Below are 23,215 nucleotides of genomic sequence, written 5' to 3'. Positions count from 1 at the left end.
TAGTTTTATAATAGAATTTAATCGTGGCTTTAAAGAATAAAACTGACATATTTGAATTTCCGCAATTCTTCCGCTTTAAATGAAGCGATGCTTAAAAAAGGTTACAAAAGAGTCATGTAGATGTGGTACTTTCACAGTAAATCACAGCCACCGCTTCGAAAAAATCAAAGTGACTTGCTCACTGTAGATTTGTCTGCATTTCGTTCGCAAGCAACCTCAACTATAGCAAAAAGCACAAACTCAATCATAGCACTTGTCACAAGCGCAATTATTTGCAACATAGCTGCTTCAACATGAATCAATGAACACCTTTTTCGTGCTACTATATACCGCTATATGTCACTATAAGCTGCTATTATGAATAATTACGTAGCGGCCTTTGAGTCTGTTAACATATGTTACGGATTCATTGATTCATATTGTGGGTCTGTGATGGCGATTTTTTGAAAGCGTGATTGTAAACTGCGATCTAGGTAGCATATTGCTCTCCTATCACTGTGCAGTCACTGTCACGAACAAAAACCACTGCGAAAGAGAAAACACCGTGACAGATTACGCTATCCCTAAAAACCACGGACTCTGAAAACTACAGCAGGGATATCAATTATCAATGATAACTACAACACGCCAGAACCCGAGAGATTTGAGAGCTTACATATACGAGAAAAGAAATATGTCTTAGGATGCGTTTATATTGTAGACTAAATACTCAGCAGAGCTATAAGTCAAGTTGCTACTCAAGCAGGGAGTAACGCAGGATGTTAGTATTGAAACTGTGATGCTGGCATAGATGATTTTCAATATACTTGTGCCTGCGTCATAACTTGAGTAAGAATATTTTACTGTTTAGCCTTTAAGAAATAGAAGCTTTGCTCATAGATCGAGGCTTTAATATGAGCATACCCTTATACGTAAATCAGACATCGACTCGCCTCTCTTTGAGGGAAGCGGTTCCTAGTTCTCTTCATATGATTTGTTTAGAAAGTTATGAAGACAGTCAAAACTTTTTACCACTAACATAATTTTTGAATGTAATATATCTCAGCTTTTTGGTTATTCGCAAGCAATGCAAATTAGGCAATTTTCCAGTTATTTTATGCGGAAACAATTTAAAGAAAATTATCATTAACAGCAACAATGAAAGGTGCCGTTTTGCCTAATAAAAAATTAAATGTATCACTATAATTATGTCTTTCAGCGTACTTAGTCACACATACTATGAAACGAAAATGTAAACGCTGTCTTTGTCGAACTTTTATTAAGTTGAAGTGATGCTAAGTGCAGACAGCGCAGACGCAGAGCTTAAAAGACAGAAAACGTGCTGAAACGTGCGATATATATCGGCTTAAGTTTCACGTTACTTGAGAATGGCATGACAAAGTGATTTTTATTTTATTTTACAATTTACTTATTTTTAAGCTTAAAACAAGTATGTATGTTGTTGTAGTTGTACCATTTGCGCAACTTGACCATCAGTGCTGGCATAACCAAAGCATGATTGGAGTTCATTGTCAAGGACAACTTTATTTTTTGGTTTCATGATTTTTAAATTTTCTTTCCCTTTTTTTGCTGGTGAATGAAAACAAATGATGCGAAGCATAAAATGTGCTGATTAATTTTCATTGCTTTTTTGCAACTTTATCAGTTATTATAATTGAATCGGCTGTCACGGTATATTGAGATACTTTTTTTTTTTTAATTTATCAAAACTTTCTTAACACATATTCAATATGTCTTCAATTTGCATTGTTTACCAAGTTTAACTTAGTTATTTTTATTCTTTTTTACACTTTCATTGCACTTATCTACTGAGCGTCATTCTCTGAATAGAAGCACCGCCATTGAAGCGTTTGAACCATTTTCACAATTATATTCAAACTTGAAAAGCGATCAATGTCAGCTTGTAAGTAATCAATGGAAATTTTGTGAAACACAAAACAAAGAATTAACCTAATTGTGCAATGCATTAATGCTGCCCCCTGATGTTTGCCCAACAACAACAGTAACACCAAATACAGTATGGGTGGCAATTTCGATTGCACAAAATTTCTCTAACCAACGATGCGCAACGGTGCCAACGGACCAGCACACGAATATGGCATTTGCATTTGATCGATCAGTGAACAATCCATTAAGATACACTCTCAGTTGTTATAAAGGCAAACAAAATAAATAACTTAAATATAAATAAAAATAACAAGTCAATAAAATGAATTACTTCGAATGCGAGTATTTAGTGCCAGTGGAAAATTCTATAAAGCCCGCGCTCAATCCGTTTAGAATTATTACTATAGTTTTGTTGTATTGGTAATGAAGTGTGTAAATATATATTTGGTATGAAAGAGAGATATTCGCATCGCATGCATATTTACCACTGTACTAGACCTGAATCCATAGTTGTAAATTTTATTACAACTACTTTATACGAACTCAATAATATAACAAAAGGTGCAAATGTTCTTATTAATGATAATAAACTCGGCTCCAACCTGACACAGATATTTACCTTGCATTACTTGAATAACTTTTATTAAATAACAAGTGTTGTTGTCAAAGTTTATAAAAATATTTATTGATTTTTATTAAAACACAAGTAAGGAAGGTTAAGTTCGGGTGTAAATGAACATTACATACTCAGTTGAGAGCTATGGTGACAACATAAGGGAAAATAACCATGTAGGAAAATGAACCGAGGGAAACCCTGGAATGTGTTTGTATGACATGTGCGTCAAATGAAAGGCATTAAAGAGTATTTTATGAGAGAGTGGGCCATAGTTCTATAGGTAGACGCCATTTAGGGATATCACCATAAAGGTGGACCAGGAGTGACCCTAGAATGTGTTTGTACGATATGGGTATCAAATTAAAGGTATTAATGAGAGTTTTAAAAGGGAGTGGTGGTAGTTGTATATGTGAAGGCGTTTTCCAGATATCCACCAAAATGTAGAACAGGGTGACCCAGAACATCATCTGTTGGATACCGCTGATTTATTTATAAATGTAATACCTGCCAAGATTGCAAGCGTTTTTTATTTCGCCCTGCAGAACTTTTTCATTTTCTTCTACTTAATATGGTAGGTGTCTCACCCATTTTACCAAGTTTTTTTCTAAAGTTATATTTTGCATCAATAGACCAATACAATTACCATGTTTCATCCCTTTTTTCGTATTTGGTATAGAATTATGGCATTTTTTTCATTTTTCGTAATTTTCGATATCGAAAAACTGGGCGTGGTCATAGTCGGATTTCATTCATTTTTTATACCAAGATAAAGTGCATTCAGATAAGTACGTGAACTAAGTTCAGTAAAAATATGTCGATTTTTGCTCGAGTTATCGTGTTAACGGCCATGCGGAAGGACAAACGGACGACTGTGTATAAAAACTGGGCGTGGCTCCAACCGATTTCGCCCGTTTTCACAGAAAATAGTTAACGTCATAAAGTCTATGCCCCTACCAAATTTCAAGAGGATTGGTAAATTTTTGTTCGACTTATGGCATTAAAAGTATCCTAGACAAATTAAATGAAAAAGGGCATAGCCACGCCCATTTTGAAATTTTCTTTTATTTTTGTATTTTGTTGCACCATATCATTACTGGAGTTGAATGTTGACATAATTTACTTATATACTGTAAAGATATTAAATTTTTTGTTAAAATTTTACTTTAAAAAAATTTTTTTTTAAAAGTGGGCGTGTTCCTTCTCCGATTTTTATAATTTTTATTAAGCGTACATATAGTAATAGGAGTAATGTTGCTGCCAAATTTCATCATGATATCTTCAACGACTGCCAAATTACAGCTTGCAAAAGTTTTAAATTACCTTCTTTTAAAAGTGGGCGGTGCCAAGCCCATTGTCCAAAATTTTACTAATTTTCTATTCTGCGTCATAAGTTCAACTCACCTACCAAATTTCATCGCTTTATCTGTCTTTGGTAATGAATTATTGCACTTTTTCGGTTTTTCGAAATTTTCGATTACGAAAAAGTGGGCGTGGTTATAGTCCGATATCGTTCATTTTAAATAGCGACCTGAGATGAGTGCTCAGGAACCTACATACCAAATTTCATCAAGATACCTCAAAATTTACTCAAGTTATCGTGTTAACGGACGGACGGACATGTCTCAATCAAATTTTTTTTCGATCCTGATGATTTTGATATATGGAAGTCTATATCTCTCTCGATTCCTTTATACCTGTACAACCAACCGTTATCCAATCAAACTTAATATACTCTGTGAGCTCTGCTCAACTGAGTATAAAAAGGTGTGAGTACCAACCCTGAAGAGAAGTCAGTTACTAGTGATACAAGTTTTTGGTTTGGAACTAGATTAAAGTGCCAAATAAGTAATAATTCCCAAGTAACTAATTCTCTCCAGTTAAAGAATCGACAGTTTGCATTTTTTTTTTCATATTTAACATATTTTTAAATGAAAAAGGCCACCGACAAAAAAACTGCTACCAGCTTAAGAAGCTTCCACTACGAGTATGCCTTTTTTCCCATTCTTCCCCAGCTGTGCGGAACTATCAAAAAATGGATAATATTATACTAGAAGCAGCATGTAGAGCTTAGGCTCGGTTCAGAGACAACGAAAGCTTACCAAGAAGAGAACTAGATCTAAAGTGGAAATATGTATCTAGTTCGGAACTAGAGAAAAGTAATGCAGCGGGGACATTTTTCACCGCCTAGGACATCGCCATGTTAAATTCGGCGATTGAAAGCATATAAAAAAAATAGATAGATGGCGAACTAGTAGTGGTTCCGAATGCATTAGAAACGCACCAGCTTTAAACTAGATATTTTCGCCACAGCGAGGTACTCGTGAAGTTCGAAGTGTAAACATATAATTGCACTTCTAGAAAACGAATGTCTGTAGGGTTAACTAGGGCACACCCATGGGATGACGTTAAACCACAACAGAGTTTACTATTCCATGAAAAAATAATTTTGGACTCTTTTGTAAAGATTTTTGTAGACTTCTTATCGGCAAAAAACGATACCTCAAAGTCATTGCTTTATAACCGGCTTATTATCGATAGCTAATTATTACTGTGGAGTTGTCGGTTTCTTATTGGTTTCTTTCGCTTTGTTAGGAATAGGCCACATATGTGTTATCGATTTTATATTGAACACTTGCCGGTATCTGCTTCATAATAAACCGATAAGTCGTAGATAATAAATCGACAGCATGCCAATACCAATAATTGGTAAGACACATACAGGAAGTCGATAACTTTTCAATATCAAATGTAACATTTTTTGAAAGCAAATCAATAAGTTTTCGGTAACTTTCCGATAACAACTCGATAACTTTTCAATAGCAAATCGACAAAATGGTGATAAAAAATTGGCGGTACTCTAATATAAATCTCGATAACTTTTCGATAAATAATCGATAACTTTTCGATGAAAAGTCCATAACCTTTGATAACAAATCGATACTTTTTTCATTATAAATCTTTTATATTCCGATAACAAATTGGTAATATATACATAAAAAATTCATAACTTTTCTATAGCAAATCGATCACTTTTTTACTCCGCATCGATATCTTTTCGATAAAAATTCGATGGCATATCGTTAATTTCTTTATAACATATCGATAAATTTTCGATAAGTAACCAGTAACTATTCTATAAATAATCGATAACCTTTCGATTATATAGCGATAAATTTTCAAGATAGCAAGTCTAAAACTTTTTGATTCCGTATCAATATTTCTTCGATAAATATTCGATGACATATCGTTAATTTCTTGATAACATATCGATAACTTTTCGATAAATAATCGGTAACTTTTCTATAAATAATCGCTAACCTTTCGATTATATAGTGAATCATTTTCAATAAAAAATCGAAACTCGTCAAAAAAAATCGACGTAAAAATATCTAGGTAATCCTCGCCTTTGGAACTCTTTAATCAACTATTACAACATTAAACAAAAATGTAATTTCAAACAACAAATTCCCCACTGCGTTGGGAAGGACATGTGAAGGAAGACTTGAACTCTCACGAAAAAGAGAGAGCAGACGTGATTCATTATTCAATAGCCAAAACGGTATGGGGACTAAGCATCGATTAATGGTGATACCCTAATAGGGCGCTTACTTAGACCAAACGGGATGATGTGTGAGCTCTCACAGTTCTTATGGCCATGTTTGGATTGAAAAGAAATGGGATTGGCGGACATGTGAAAAGACCGTTAGATTTGTGTGAGATTCCTTCTCGAATTAACACAAATCTGCTAAAAGAGTATTTATGAGGTCTTATAGCGGCGACAGATGTTTTTCCTTGGAAATCTTATACATTCAGTGCGTACTCCTATCAAACTATTTGCACTTCATATTTCAACCAATAGACCTTAGGAGATAAGTTATAAGTTACTCGTTGCTCATTTATTCAGAGCCAAGTTTGTATAGCTCACATGTGGGTTTCAGTATTCATCTGGTATAAGGTATTTTGCTGAAAAAAGAGAGCAAGTATTTCCATGCAGCAAGAGAAGGAGCAATGTCCACTCCACTGTTTTATATCGGACAGCTTAATAGCCTTCATCGCTAGTTTGTCAGTAGCACAAGACTCAGATTATCTCTCAGGAAACCGATAGGTCAGTTATACGAAGATTTCCACCCTGTAGGTCTCTGATCGCTTTTTGCTCACCAGAGCAGTTGTTATGGATGTGGGGTTTTCAGAAGTTAGTCTAGGGTAGCCTCTTGCTGACTGCTAATTCCACTAAGTTAGCACAGAAGCACTATCGTTGAGGAGAATGAGAAATATTCTGGGTAAATAGCACTCATTTAAATTTGAGGTCAGTAGAAAATTTGTCTACATTCATAGTAACAAATTTTTCAAAATAAATAAACCGGTATTAAAAGCAAAAATTAAGTCAAATAAATCACCTTGTCATGCATACTGACTAACCCAGAGTTCCATTTACGGAATTCAGGTGTAACTGTTACCAAAGATAAGCGGACAAATACAAGCAAACACACGAACATACCGTTAGATTTGTGATGCATCATTTGGTCACGAATAGCCAGCGTAACCCGAAATTTGTGATAATTCACACATACATAGCCACAATTTATATAACATTTACACTTTGTTACAACCAAACATCACACACATGCATACATTACAAAAGAAACATGTTTGCAGCTTAAAATAATAAAACAAGCACATAGACAAGTGCCAAAGTAATAAAATTGAGTAAAAATATATAAATAAATAAACTGCGATAATTCGCTGCCTTTGCGGTTAACTAAAGAATTGCATAAAAGCGCTGCTATATTGAATTTTATTGTTGTTGTTATATCCGCTGCTGCCGCAGCTCCAAGTGCTGCAATCAACATCTTTATTGCAATCAAAACTGCATATTTATTCAACGGTTTGCTGTCTGTGCTGCACATTCAACCGGTTCGACTGCCAATTGCCGGTGAGGCAATAGCGATTGGGCGCACAAATATTATTTAACCGGTTGTTTTGACTAGCGTTCACATACACCCATCTAAGCGCAGTAGCAGCATATCAACCAACAACAACAAAGCGTACAAACATATATGCCAGCAGTGTCAGCGTTTGGCATGCAGCGGATGAGGCAATAACGCTACGCTACAGCAACTAAACGGCACAGCAACTTGCTGAACCAGATAAGCGGTTACTCGTTCCCATCATCAACATCAAATTATTGCTGTAACAATTTTTTCGCTGCTTGCCACAACAATTACCAGATTGCTGTTGCAATGTCATGATCATATGAAATAACCAAAGAGTCAACCGGCCGGCTGCTGTTACCAAGATGCGATGTTTACTGCGACTGGCAGATGGTTGAGTGAGCAACGCTTTTCAAATTCACTTTATCAATTGACAAACATAAACTAATAAATCAAGTTTAAACACCAACCAAAGGAACACGCAATCGCAACCAAAGTTGTATAAAAAAAACTAAGCTGATAACATTTTGTTGTTGTTCTCTCTTCTTTTTATAATTCAATTTTATTTATAAATTGCTACCTGACGGACGAGTCATCGTCAACTATCGCATCATTTCGTCATTCAATACATTTGTTCATTCATTAGTTTTTTCCGTTGGTCTTTCGATTGGTGGGGCCACTTAGCTCCATGATACTCCTTAAGTGCTGCTTCTGCGCATGTGCACTTGACATTGCCGATTGTCTGCGGCCGCAGACGGTTTGCTTGCTCATCGCAGCCGATCCACATTTGTGCGTTGTCGAATTGCTCGGAAGCTGCAAAGAGGTCGGCAGTTGTTGTATTGGTAACTTCTTGGTAGCAGCCGGTGTAACCTGTTCGCCTATTCAGCTTTGAGTTTATGGCAAACAAACAACAATAACAATTGCTCTGCTAAAAACTAATGCGCACAACAAATCACCGCTATTGGCCGCGTTTTCAATTTCATTTTGTGAATTTTTTCCGCTCGTTATGCCAACAGCTTTTTAACGTTCGCTTGCTTCTACTTACTCATTCCAATTGATGTATATGTATCTGCATGTGTGTGTGTGTGTGTGTGTACGTGTTTAAGTAAGTTTACTCTTATAGCCCCTAACTTATTTGTTGTTGTAAGTAAGTGCAAGTATTAAGTTTCTTGCCACTTAGTGACTGAAGTTTAAATATGTAGCAATCTTGTTTCGTCACACAAACATACATAATTAATTGTATATGTGTAGCATTTTGAAGCAAGGCTCTAGCACAAATTTAAAGGAAAAGCTTGTGTGGATAAAACAATAACTACAATAACAATATTATTACAAGAGCACGTGTTCTTTTGCTAAAACGATCTCACATACAATTAACTTCCGAATATTCATACACGCACTCAGCAGTTCGATCCGCAAAGAGTACTCCACAAAAAACTAGTGCCTTAAAACTAAACACAATGAATGCAATCCACGCAAGATAGTAGAATAGTATTTTGTATAGTACTTAATAGGATCTACCAGTACACCGAACTTCATTTTAGGACATCAAGGTAGGAGGGACAGTTTTAGGTATCTGCAATGCGGCCTTCTTCACGAAATCAGATGCCATACAAAACGTAGTAAGGTAGACTGAATTATTATTATTGAAACTTGTTCTAGTGGGTTCTGTCAAGTTAATTCAAAGCTCAGCCAGGTTAAGTTGGTCACGATATCATTTCATGGAACTGCCATGACTGTCGACATCATTAAGCAGCAACTTATATTGCCGAGTAATTTTCGAAGTTGCTTGAGGTCCAGTCAATGCGGTTAGCACAGTGCAGGTTGTCAATTCGATAAAGATTTTATTTATGTGCCCGAATCTCATTTAAATTTTTATTTCGGCTTATAAGTGCGATACAAAGCCTTGTATCTTCGCACATAAGTCAAATAAGCAGGCGACCTAACCCTTTACGGAACTAGTGGGTGGTGGGCGGTATAACCTAGAATGTTCAACGTTGTGATATCAAATCCTTTCGAAGAGGATCTTGGTAGTACCTTGATGCTACTGGTTACCGGAATCTACCACATCTATGCCAGACAAAGGACCGTCAATACCGAGAACACTCCCCCAAACCTTGGGTAGTATCTTTGTCGTTAAAACAACAACACCAACATTCACATTTGTTCCAGGTTTCAGTCCGGGTTTGATACTAGTTTCGGGTTCGATTCCGTTACGGTTTTCAATTTAGTTGTAATGTGTTTCTGGGTGCGGTTCTGGATTTAGATCAGATTTCTGCCTGGTTTGGATTTCGGTTACGACTCTGGTTTCAATTCCGATTTCGATCCATATTTGGCTTCGGTCTGGGTCCCTGGTTAGGTCATGATTTAGGTTTCGATCATGACCACGGTTCCAGTTGCCGTCCCGGTTTCAGTTTGGGTTTTGGGCCTGGGTTTCGCCCCAGTTCTGGTTAACCTTAGGTCCGTCGATTCCAATTTTGGCTCCAGCTCTGAACCCGCATTTTACCCTGTTTCGGTTCTGGTTGCAATACCGCTTGAGGTTCTGAATTCGGCTTCGGTTTCAGCTTCGGTTTCTGCCCTGTTTTCATTTCGACCTCACTCCGATTTCCATTACGATTTTGCTTCCGGTTTAGACTCAAACTTTGGTTCGGTTTTTGATTTCGGACTCATGCCGTTGTTTTTCTTTCCTTTACCCTTTTTCTTGGTCGTTTGTCTTTCTCCTTTATGTTTTTGTTAGGAGCAAAACTCGGATAACCATACATTGACTTAGAGACTGAAGATGGTCCGCTGTTAAGTGACAGAGGAGCACTCTTATTAGTATTCCAATAAAACACAAATGGATAGCATTTTGCAAAGATTTTTTGCATGGCTAATCCAGCATAGAGATACTAGGTTATGTTTACATGTAGATGCTTGCAAGTAAGAGCTGGGTTGGTGCGACCTTTCGGCTGAGGCGATTAAGATTTTGCTTGTTTAAATTGATTGATACTTCATATTGAAAAATGAGATTTGTCTGTTTTTTTTTGTTATTGTTTTTGTTTCCTTTTAGTTTTATTTATTTTAAACGAATCTGATACTTTTTAAACGTTTTACGCCTCTTATAACTGATATAGAACTTCAGAGTTGAAGAAGCGCTAAAAATAAGTGAACTTGAAAACGTAAGCTTGGAGGCTATGAGCTTATAGCAATGGGTCACAAGCTTTAAGTGGAAAATAATTTTTAAATATTTTGCAACGTTCTATATTTATACTCAGCTGAGCAGAGTTCACAGAGTATATTAACTTAGTTCGCATAACGGTAATCCGTAACGGCATAAACTAATCGAGATAGATATAGACTACTATATATCAAAATGATCTGGGCGAAAAAAGAAATTTATTTAGCCATGTCCGTCCGTCCCTCCGTCCGTAAACACGATAACTTGAGTAAATTTTGAGGTATCTTCATGAAATTTGGTATGTAGGTTCCTGGGCAAACATCTTAGATCGCTATTTAAAATGAACGATATCGGACTATAACCACACCCACTTTTTCGATATCGAAAATTTCGAAAAACCGAAAAAGTGCGATAATTCATTACCAAAGACGGTAAAAGCGATGAAACTTGGTAGGTGGTTTGACCTTATGACGTAGAATAGAAAATTAGTAAACACTTGGAAAATGGGCGTGGCACCGCCCACTTTTACAAGAAGGTAATTTGAAAGTTTTGCAAGCTGTATTTTGGCAGTCGTTGAAGATATCATTATGAAATTTGGCAGGAACGTTACTCCTATTACTATATGTATGCTTAATAAAAATTAGCAAAATCGGAGAACGACCACGCCCACTTTAAAAAAAAAATTTTTTAAGTCAAATTATAACAAAAAATTTAATATCTTTACAGTTTCAAAATGGGCGTGGCTCCGCCCTTTTTCATTTAATTCGTCTAGAATACTTTTAAGGCTATAAGTCGAACAAAAATTTACCAATCCTTTTGAAATTTGGTAGGTGCATAGATTCTATGACGATAACTATTTTCTGTGAAAATGGGCGAAATCGGTTGAAGCCACGCCCAGTTTTAACACACAGTCGACCGTCTGTCCTTCCGCTCGGCCCTTAATACGATAACTTGAGCAAAAATCGATATATCTTTACTAAACTTAGTTCAAGTACTTATCTGAAGTCACTTCATCTTGGTATAAAAAAATGGCCGAAATCCGACCCCCGCCCACTTTTTCGATATCGAAAATTACGAAAAATTAAAAAAATGCCATAATTCTATACCAAATATAAAGCAGGGATGAAACATTGTAATTGGATTGGTTTATTGACGCAAAATATATAGCTTTAGAAAAAACTTTGTAAAATGGGTGCGACACCTACCATATTAAGTAGAATAAAATGAACAAGTAAGGAAGGCTAAGTTCGGGTGTAACCGAACATTACATACTCAGTTGAGAGCTATGGAGACAAAATAAGGAAAGTCACCATGTAGGAAAATGAACCTAGGGTAACCCTGGAATGTGGTTGTATGACATGTGTATCAAATGGAAGGTATTAAAGAGTATTTTAAGAGAGAGTAGGCCATAGTTCTATGGATGGACGCCATTTAGGGATATCGCCATAAAGGTGGACCAGGGCTGACTCTAGAATGTGTTACGATATGGGTATCAAATGAAAGGTGATAATGAGTATTTTAAAAGGGAATGGGCTTTAGTTCTATAGGTGCACGCCTTTTCGAGAAATCGCCATAAAGGTGGACCAGGGGTGACTCTAGAATATGCTTGTACGATATGGGTATCAAATGAAAGCTGTTAATGAGTATTTAGAAAAGGAGTGATCCTTAGTTCCATAGGTGGACGCCGTTTCGAGATATCGCCATAAAGGTGGAACAGGGGTGTCTCTAGTTGTACGATATGGGAATCAAATGAAAGGTGTTACTGAGCATTTTAAGAGGGAGTGGGCATTAGGTCTATAGGTGGACGCCTTTTCGAAATGTCGCCATTAGGGTGGGCCAGGGGTGACTCTAGAATGTGTTTGTATGATATGGATATCAAATGAAAGGTGTTACTGAGCATTTTAAGAGGGAGTGGGCCATAGTTCTATAGGTGGACGCCATTTAGGGATATCACCATAAAGGTGGACCAGGAGTGACTCTAGAATGTGTTTGTACGATATGGGTATCAAATTAAAGGTATTAATGAGAGTTTTAAAAGGGAGTGGTGGTAGTTGTATATGTGAAGGTGTTTTCCAGATATCCACCAAAATGTGGAACAGGGTGACCCAGAACATCATCTGTTGGATACCGCTGATTTATTTATAAATGTAATACCTGCCAAGATTGCAAGGGTTTTTTATTTCGCCCTGCATAACTTTTTCATTTTCTTCTACTTAATGTGGTAGGTGTCACACCCATTTTACAAAGTTTTTTCCAAAGTTATATTTTGCGTCAATATACCAATCCAGTTACCATGTTTCATCCCTTTTTTCGTAGTTGGTATAGAATTATGGCATTTTTTTTTCATTTTTCGTAATTTTCTATATCGATAAAGTGGGCGTGGTTATGGTCGGATTTCGGCCATTTTTTATACCAAGATAAAGTGAATTCAGATAAGTATGTGGGCTAAGTTTAGTAAAGATATATCGGTTTTTGCTCAAGTTATTGTGTTAACGGCCGAGCGGAAGGACAGACGGTGGACTGTGTATAAAAACTGGGCGTGGCTTCCACCGATTTCGCCCATTTTCACAGAGAACAGTTACCGTCACAGAATCTATGCTTCTATCAAATTTGAGAAGGATTGGTAAATTTTTGTTCGACTTATAGCATTAAAAGTATTCTAGACAAACTAAATGAAAATGGGCGGAGCCACGCCCATTTTGAAATTTTCTTTTATTTTTGTATTTTGTTGCATCATATCATTACTGGAGTTGAATTTTGACTTAATTTACTTATATACAGTAAAGATATTAAATTTTTTGTTCAAATTTGAATTTAAAAAAATTTTTTTTTAAAAAGTGGGCGTGTTCTTCATCCAATTTTGCTAATTTTTATTTAGCGCATATATAGTAATAGTAGTAACGTTCCTGCCAAATTTCATTATGATATCTTCAACGACTGCCAAATTACAGCTTGCAAAACTTTTAAATTACCTTCTTGTAAAAGTGGGCGGTGCCACGCCCATTGTCCGAAATCTTACTAATTTTCTATTCTGCGTCATATCGTCAACCCATCTACCAAGTTTCATCGCTTTAACCACCTTTGGCAATGAATTATCGCATTTTTTCGGTTTTTCGAAATTTTCGATATCGAAAAAGTGGGCGTGGTTATAGTCCGATATCGTTCATTTTAAATAGCGATCTGAGATGAGTGCTCAGGAACCTACATACCAAATTTCATCAAGATACCTCAAAATTTACTCAAGTTATCGTGTTAACGGGCGGACGGACGGACGGACGGACGGACGGACTGACATGGCTCAATCAAATTTTTTTTCGATCCTGATTATTTTGATATATGGAAGTCTATATCTATCTCGATTCCTTTATATATGTACAACCAACCGTTATCCAATCAAACTTAATATACTCTGTGAGCTCTGCTCAACTGAGTATAAAAAGTTCTGCAGGGTGAAATCAAAAGCCTGGAATCTTGTCAAGAATTCTGTTCATGGTATTACATATATAAATAAATTAGCGGTATCCGACAGATAATGTTCTGGGTCGCCCTGGTCCACATTTTGGTCGATATCTTGAAAACGCCTTCACATATACAACTAAGGGCCACTCCCTTTTAAAACCCTCATTAATACCTTTAATTTGATACCAATATCGTACAAACACATTCTAGAGTCACCTGGTCCACCTTTATGGCGATATCCCGAAATGGCGTCTACCTATAGAACTAATGCCCACTCCCTTTTAAAATACTCATTTCATTTGATTCCAATATCGTACAAACACATTCTAGAGTCACCTGGTCCACCTTTATGGCGATATCCCGAAATGGCGTCTACCTATAGAACTATGGCCCACTCCCTTTTAAAATACTCTTTAATACCTTCCATTTGATACCCATGTAATACAAACACAATCAAGGTTCATTTGCCTACATGGTGATTTTCCCTTATTTTGTCTCCAAAGCTCTCAGCTGAGTATGTAATGTTCGGTTACACCCGAACTTAGCCTTCCTTACTCATTTTCAAGTAAGTTCTTGTTCTCTCTTTCTGTGAGGTTTTATATACCAAAAACTGTGTACCAGTCTTAAATTGAAGCTGTCAGACCTCTGAAGAAATTTTCAAGAGGAGGTCCTTGGTATTCAACGAGATGGAGAGAGTCTTAAAGTAAGATAGAGGACGATTACCTTAAGCTTTTCCCCGACCTGAATAGAAGAATTTTTAAGTGCACTAAGCCGCATGGAGGATTATAATGAGCAACTCTCAATAAGAATACTTAAAATAGCCATCACATTTCGACAAGCTGAATCTTATTATTTGTGCGATTCATCTTGTGCGGGATTTTGAAGCTATTTCCTTGAAGCATAGCTACGTAACTGAGAGCAAGTGTCAATATTAGATAATGGGGTATCACAATAAATCATTAAAAAATTCTGTGTTGTTGTTGTGTTATAACCGCAAAAGACTCCCAGAAGGTTGAAGACTATTTTACGGGAGTTGGTAGCCGGTGGTCTTTTGTACGGTATGAGTCCGAAACGCTAAGGTACTTATACCTACTTTTAATAGCCCGACTGTACCTTCAGGCCTTCTATGATGAGCACTCCTAACCACAGGAGTATGCAAACCCCTTAATACTCTGAGACAGTTATCCTAAGTTTTCTGTAACAGCTAGAAAGACTTCACATAAACCACTTTATATTACAATCTGAGTTTAATTAACACCAACTGAACATTTTTTTATATTTCAGCATCAAGCTAATAAATAAATTCCTTGTGTTCAATTTGTTTGAGCTAAAATTAAGTTTGGCCCTCCGTTTACTCATTTTTAATACAAGTTCATAGCCTTGAATATTGTAAACAATTAAGTTAGGCCTATTAAAATAGTTTAGGCTGATGTTTAAATTTACCATAGCCTCAAGTCGAAATTGTGTCACCTATGAAGAGTTTCATAAGCACTTAAAGCCTAGTTAGAATAATTGGCCCAATGTTTATGACTCGCCATGCATGGGTGATGTTAACTTTTGTTTTCGACGCTATACAATTTCGTTAATTCCGCTTTGCTTTCCCTACTGACTGTGGCTATACTGAGTTAACTGCAAAAACAATAATAAGGCGATTAACAAAGTGTAATTTATTTAACTTCTAATTAGTTACATAAAATCACAATTGTGATAGCGTCAGACTGGACCGTATTTCGAGCACCGTATTAAACGTTCTTTTGCGGGTTTGATAAGATTTTTTTCCAATCTATAATTTCTTTCTTGATGTATATAAGTCAAAACTTTCAACGCAGAGGCTTTAGCTTGGGCTATCAATTTTTGTAAGTGTGGTCACATTAAAGTTTGCTGCATTGAGGATTCTAGATAAAGCTGTTGTAATGGACGCGAATACGAGCAGCATATGGCCATCTCAACAACAAACAACAGGGCCGCGGGCGCTGATGGATTGCTTGCGGAGCTATTCAAGTACGGCGGCGAGGAGTTGGTAAGACGCAGGCAGCAGCTTCTTAGCAAAATATGGGTGGACGAGTGCATGCCCGACGGTTGGAATCTAAGTGTTCTTGCCAAGTTCACAAGAATCAGCCTTCTTAATATCGCATAAGGTCCTTTCAAGTGTATTGTGCGAAAGATTGAAGCCCACCATGAGCCGGCTGAATGGACCTTATCAGTGCGGCTTCAGACCTGGTAAATCTACCATCGACCAGATTTTCACAATACGCAAAATCTTGGAAAAAACCCGTGAAAAGAGAATCGACACACATGACCTCTTCGTCGACTTTAAAGCCGCCCTCGACAGCACGAAAAGGAGCTGCCTATATGCCGCTATGTCTGAATTTGGTTTCCCCGAAAAACTTATACGGCTGTGCAAAATGACGTTGAGCAACACCATTAGCTCATTAAGAATTGGGAAGGACCTCTCCGAGCCGTTCGAAACTAAACGAGGTTTCAGACAGAGTGACCCCCTATCGCGCGATTTCTTTAATTTGATGCTGGAGAAAATTGTACTAGCTGCAGAACTTAACCGCACTGGAACAATATTCTACAAAAGCGTGCAATTACTGGCATATGCTGTGACATTGATATCATCGGCTTAAACACCCGCGCTGTTAGTTCTGCTTACTCCAAACTGGAAAAAGAAGCGGTAAAGATGGGTTTGATGGTGAATGAGGACTAAACGAAGTACCTGCCGTCATCGAGCAAAGAGTCCGCGCATACGCGCCTTGGCAACCACGCTACTGTTGGCAGCCATAATTTCGAAATAGTAAAAGACTTCGTTTATTTGGGAACCACAATCAACACTAGCAACAACATCAGCACTGAAATCCAGCGAATAATCAATCTTGCCAATAAATGCTACTTTGGACTAGGTAGGCAATTGAAAAGTTAAGTCCTCTCTCGGCGAACGAAAATCATACTCTACAAGTCACTTATCGTACCCGTCCTGCTATATGGGGCAGAAGCATTGACCATGACAATAGCAGATGAAGCGGCTTTGGGAGTGTTCGAGAGAAAAGTTCTTCGAAATATTTATGGACCTCTACGCGTTGGCGATGGTGAGTACCGAAGAAGATTTAATCATGAGCTGTACAAGCTATACGCAGACATTAACATAGTCTAGCGAATTAAAACGCAGCGGCTGCGCTGGCTAGGCCATGTTATGCGAATGAAAGATGATACTCCGGCCAAGAAAGTGTTTCCATCGGAACCCGCCTATGGAAGAAGAGGTAGAGGGCGGCCCCCACTCCGTTGGAAGGACCAGGTGGAAAACGATTTAAACTCCCAATTGGCGCCGGTTGGCGGAGCGAAAGAGCGACTGGCGCGCCTTGTTGGACGGCCATATCCGTTTGGATGGTTAAGCGCCAATTAAGTAAGTAAATAAGTAAGTAAGTAATATGCCCATCTCTCCAAAAAAAATTATAAGAGCGCTTCTTAGCAGGCTAGAAATAACTCATTTTCAAGCCACCCACCGATTTATTAATTTTATTTATTTATGATTTTTTAAAAGAAGAGCTTGCCCGAGTTGTTCAAATTTATTACTTTCTGGTGTTTTCTTACACAAACAGCGGAACGTTCAGCGTTTTTTAGAATTTTATCGATAAATGGTCAAAGAGCTTAGCTTACGAACATCATAAAATATTTGATATTTTGACGATATGACAGGATATAATAACAGATTCATAGTCATAAAATGATAAACTTTATAATGGTAATTTGTTTAAAGCAAATTAAACAAAAGGTATTGTGCATGAAGTCCAATCCAAGAATTTAGGACAGAAGCCCCTGCCCCCTATAGCTCAAAAAGCAAAACAAATTTTAAAACTCAGATTATAACTATTTTCATTCAAAATTTATTGTTACCCAATATGCCATAATTTTATTCTCAAATAAAGAATAATCTCAACTCATTGTTTAACTAAACACAAGAGCGCTGCCGTAGTACTTCAGTGGCGCTCATTTGCATCCGCAGCTCATTCGCATATTTAACGCTAAACGAACCTTTTACTGGAAATACATAAAATTAAATGGCAAAAAGAATAAAAAAGCAAAGCACGTTCAAGTCAGAGAAAAGTAGTGTTGGCCAGCTGATTAGGTACGAATCACATTGAAACATAAACAGTAAAAATACCATGCAATGGACGTGATGTGGACGGTATTTGCCCACCATGTCCAATTGCACGTATTGGTGCATCAGAAGACAAAAGCAGACCTGCAATGCACTTCAAAAGTACTTTCATAATCATATGAAATTAAAGCGAATGAACTTTTAAGTGTTTAAGTGTGTAATATATATGTATGTAAGTGCATAAGTGGTAGTGCATAAAATTTTATTGATATTAAAACGATATGAGTTGAGGCAATGCTCATGGCTGTTTCGATGAATCGAACTAAATCATAAAACAAGCAGCATAATGTGCAGCCAATGCAGCTGATAAAATCAGAATCTTAAAGGTGATAATGTTAAATTGAATGAATGATTTCTGGTCCTTGATGACATGCGCTGATTATTGCATGATGTGTGGAATTGCTGTAGTTCCTCTGTAGAGAGTGAGTCAATAAAATTAAGCAAATTCATATTTAAGTTGCAGCAGTTGGGCAAAAGACAGGAAGGTGCAAATTTGAGACAATAAAGGAAACTTGGAATTGTTGCATATTAAGGCGAAGCAGAAGTGTAATGATGAAAGGAGCGGAGCATAATGAGAGAAAAAACCAAGTCAGCTCGTTGCATGGTTAAACGAAAATTTTTTGTTGGTTGAATAAGCAGTTGTTGGGCCACTGCCAGTTACAAGTGCGCTACAACAATAAAAGCAGTGTGTACAACAAAAATGAAAAAAAAAAAACAAAAAATCAACAACAGAAGCGAAATGAAATGGTTTCAAAAGAGTTCAAGGTTAGCAGTACACAACCAGCAAACTCTACATGAATTTCCCAGCAGACGACGATGATAGGTTTGGGCTACTGCTAACTGCTGCTGGATATGCGCGCAAAAACATCGCACTGTTGAAGCTAAATATTACAAGCAACTGCATCCAACAAAAGTTATAGTGACAACAGCGCTGCAAACTGCTGCTGCTGCTGAAATACTGGCAATGCAGTCAATATCGTTGTACCAAAGGGGAAGATATGCGCAGCTTCCGCTGTCACTGTTGTGCTACACATTGTTTTTTGTGTTTCTTATTTGTCTGCTGCTGCCACAGGCGTAGCATACGCTGTTAACGCCAATTCTGCCTTTGTCTGCACCGCGCCTATATCGGCTGGACATGCACATGCACCACACCATTTTATGTTGTGTAAGTCATTTGTCGTTATAAAGCAATGGCTTTCGATTTTTTTTTTTTTTTTTTGTTGTCACACAATTTTGTTCGCCAACTCTACAAACAATTGCAGGCTAGTTGGTCAGTGGTGACTCTCAATGTGGCAGCACAAACAATGCAACTTGCTTATCGTGCTTTGCGCTGATTCACTCGGACAACGTGCGTCAATCAATTGGCAAATAGTTGAATCCGTAGACTGACTGCATGTTTTTATGCCTTTTGCATACTTTTTTTATTTATGCTGCATTTAAACAAAAGAGTTTCGTATGCTCTACAACATTGAAATTGATCGCTCATCAACTACGTTCACAAAATTAATACAAAATCGTGGCTGCAGACCAGCATCTCCCATGCGGCAAGTTACAAGTGTTCATTGTAATTCATACTCCACCTTTTTATTTTTATTGTTCCGTCTTTTATTTATTGTAATACTTCACTAGCATGCCTCAACTAGAAGTATTTCGCTTTATTTTCCTTGATTTAGGAGGAGTCGATCTGCAATTGATCGTTGTTGTAAGAAAAATATCTTAAATGTCAATTCAAGCATTCCCTGCATTTAATTTTGTGAAATAAACGCAATTTGACATTTCTGAGCTGCCTCTGCCAGCAACGTTTTGTCAACATTTGACATTCTAAATAGATGGATCGTTTATCATACTTTCATACTACATACATACGCACACAATACGCTGCCTAAGCGAAGGATTCGATCAAGTTCGTGTCTTAAGTCTTTTGTTATATAGGTAAATATTGTAAGAAAATCGTTTAGCAATGAAATTTTTGCGGTTTAAACGAACACAATACGAGATAAGCACCGTATTTTTATTGCTAGCTAAAAATGTTCATCGAATTAATGGTGTGCTGCAAATCAATCGAAGTGAGCTACACAGCCAATCAGTTCCAATAAACTGCTGTTTTTGCGATTCTAAGGATTAGATTAGCTTGCGCCATACGCATAAGCGATACGCAATATTTGACAAATTGTTCCTTCTATCAAAGTTATGGCATCACCTTGCACCACCAGGGCACGGCTAGCAGTAGTTTTGAAAAGTGTATACAAACGTGGACTTCATCATAAACGACTTCAACAAAAACTAAGCGGATTATAATGTAGATGTGCCTTAAAAGACTACACAGGCCGACATATTTTAGACTCTCTTATGGCATTTGGTATGAAAATCCTGAATCCAGTGTCATATTCTTCCAATTGGTTCTGCTTTTCGGGGTTTTGTAGCGTTTTTCTGATATTTTAGCTACGTTTTTTTGTCACGAAAATTGATTTTCACTACAAAACAGCATATTTGATTTGAAAATACCACACTTTTTTCTCAGAACATTGTTATATTTTGGCATTTTTTTTGAGTCTTGAGAAATTGTCCTTAAAAGTATATTAGGTTTGCTCTATTTACCCCATACAAATTTTTTCACAATTTTGAAGCCTTCTTTTAGGCACGTTAGTCACTTTATGTCTGCAGTAGATGGTTTCAGCAAATCATGCATGTTTGAAATAATATTAAATCAAAATAATTAATCAAAATATTTGAATTAACATGAATTATGTCGACTAGTTACTCCTTATATAGGAAAGTTTGCCTGAAAGTATGCTATAAATATTGCTTTTGTCAGAGATCAGGAAAGTAGAATATAATAACATTAATATAAATATATCAAAGGTATAAATCTGGAAAAACTAAACGGCGTTTGTAAGGGAAATGATTGTGCTTGTATTCGGTTTATATCGATTTTTATTGAAAATTAGTTTTCGTACCAAAATTGCATAGTGAATACAGTCGACAAACCAGTTTTTCGTAATTTTGGTTAAAAATGTCTCGACAGCCACAACCAAATTTAAAGAGGTGAAGACCTTAAGTGAATTATAGACATGTTTCTGGGTGTAGTGTTTTTTTTTTTTTTTAATTTTTTGGGTCTAGCAAAAATTTCGTATATGTAATTATATCTCTCATTCATACAATTTCAGCAATCGTATTTCGATAGCATTTTTTCAGTATGCTAGAGGGATCTGTGGTTGCAGGAAACGCTAGGTTAACGAAAAAGCCGATTCATCGTCAGACATCACTGCGGCAGTACGGTGCATCGACCACTTTCATCAATAAAAAGGGGAATGCTTATATATTTCAAGAAAACCATTTATTCACTATTGGTGTTCTATGGAGAAATGAAGGCCAGCTCAGATGAGTATGATGTACTGAACTTAAGGCGATTTTTTGCTTTGCAACCTGAAAGCGGGCTTTAAAATGCTCCATAAACTACAACAGCGGATAAATTCACCTGACCAAATGGTTTGTGTAAAAACAAGTTTATGGTAGAATAATTCAACATAGATGAATACTAATTGGTCTCAGTGCCCGGTTTTGGCGACCGAGCAGCACGGCAAGCAACCAACAGCTATTGTAGCCATATCAGCCACGCCAGTTGTTTATTTAGTTTCCGTTGACATCATTTTTGTAAAACACTTGGGCGCTCTTTACAACATCTACTTATATAAGCTTTTTGCTATTTTGAAGGTCGCAGCTGCTCAGAGGCGAATATTGTGAAATATATGCAGCTGTGAAGATAGTTGCAAAATAATAGCTTCAAATAAAAAATACTATTAAAAATATAACAGCTGCATCAAAAATATAGTAATTTAAAAATAATAAAAAAAATACTACTTTGGCATATAATGAAGTGCTGAAGCATAAATTGTAAAAAGATAATTTTTAGGTATTCATTTTCGCACTGAGCATAAAACCTAAATACTACTGAGGGTTATATCGCCGATTACTTTTTAATAAAACTATCTTGAGGTCACTGTGCTTTAGCTTATTATATAATGCATAAGATATACATACATACATAAATCACTCTAATGCACTTTAACAAAAATTAAGGCGCTGATATAAGTTCGATGTAGGCATATGAACCCCAAATACTTAATGGCTTTGGGCTTTCCAGGGCACACACTGCAACTTTTTTTTATTTAATTCAATAAGGTGTGCGCTTTGCTATAAGCGGCTTAAAATTAAGCTACGATTTCTTTTTTTTTTTTAAGTAAAAATGTGTTGAAAACGAATTGTCAGATTTGATGTGCTCAATGAAAGGTAACACCCAAGCAGTTAATACTTGGCTCATAAAAAATGCATTCGCATTAGCAAAGCGGTTTATTGATTTTAAAAGCGATGAAAGGATAAGCCCAAAATATTTTAGTTTCACATGAACACATATATTTAGTTTCAGTCAACAAGATGTGTATAGCTAAAATCTATCATTTTTATTTTGGGCCCGATTATGTGTGACGCCGTGACACTTTGCGTTATAGCCACTCACATTCACTGTCACTACCACAATGTGTCCCCACATGACACCAACCATCTCTTTAATTGTAATGTGGAACCAACGCCTCTAATACCCCTTTCCTTATGGTCCACCCCTGTTGAAATGGCAAGTTTCCTTGGACTACCGTTAGAGGATATTGATGACAATTTGTGATCGGTCGCGGCTATTAGGTGGGGCGAGCATTGCTACAACAACAACAACAACTGTCACTACCATATAATACTAAATATATCATAAGAGCTTTCAGGTTTAATGTCACTCATATATTATAAAGAATATCTTATTTATTTTACACAGAAGAGTCTGCTTAAAACCACAGCGCACGCAACTTGCAACAGCAAAAGCCGCAAATTCTAAAATTAGTTTTTTAGCAACAAAGTAAGAATACTTTGCGCTCATTTATTTAATACAAAAGCAAAGCTCTAAGCAAACAAACGCTGTGTTCAAAATTAGTAACGCTGCATCTTTTTTGTTTTTCTTA

At 36.7% G+C, this 23,215-nt stretch overlaps 1 protein-coding gene across 1 annotated transcript in view; it reads right to left on the bottom strand.

The window, feature by feature from the left end:
- LOC137253072 (uncharacterized) overlaps positions 1 to 23,215 on the bottom strand; it is a gene marked incomplete at its 5' end in the record, with an annotated part of 55,041 nt that overhangs the window by 17,905 nt on the left and 13,921 nt on the right. The window lies entirely within an intron of this gene.

Source organism: Eurosta solidaginis, chromosome 5 (genome assembly GCF_040869045.1).
Source record: "Eurosta solidaginis isolate ZX-2024a chromosome 5, ASM4086904v1, whole genome shotgun sequence".
NCBI lineage: Eukaryota > Metazoa > Arthropoda > Insecta > Diptera > Tephritidae > Eurosta > Eurosta solidaginis.
This window is presented reverse-complemented; position numbering and strand designations above follow the sequence as displayed.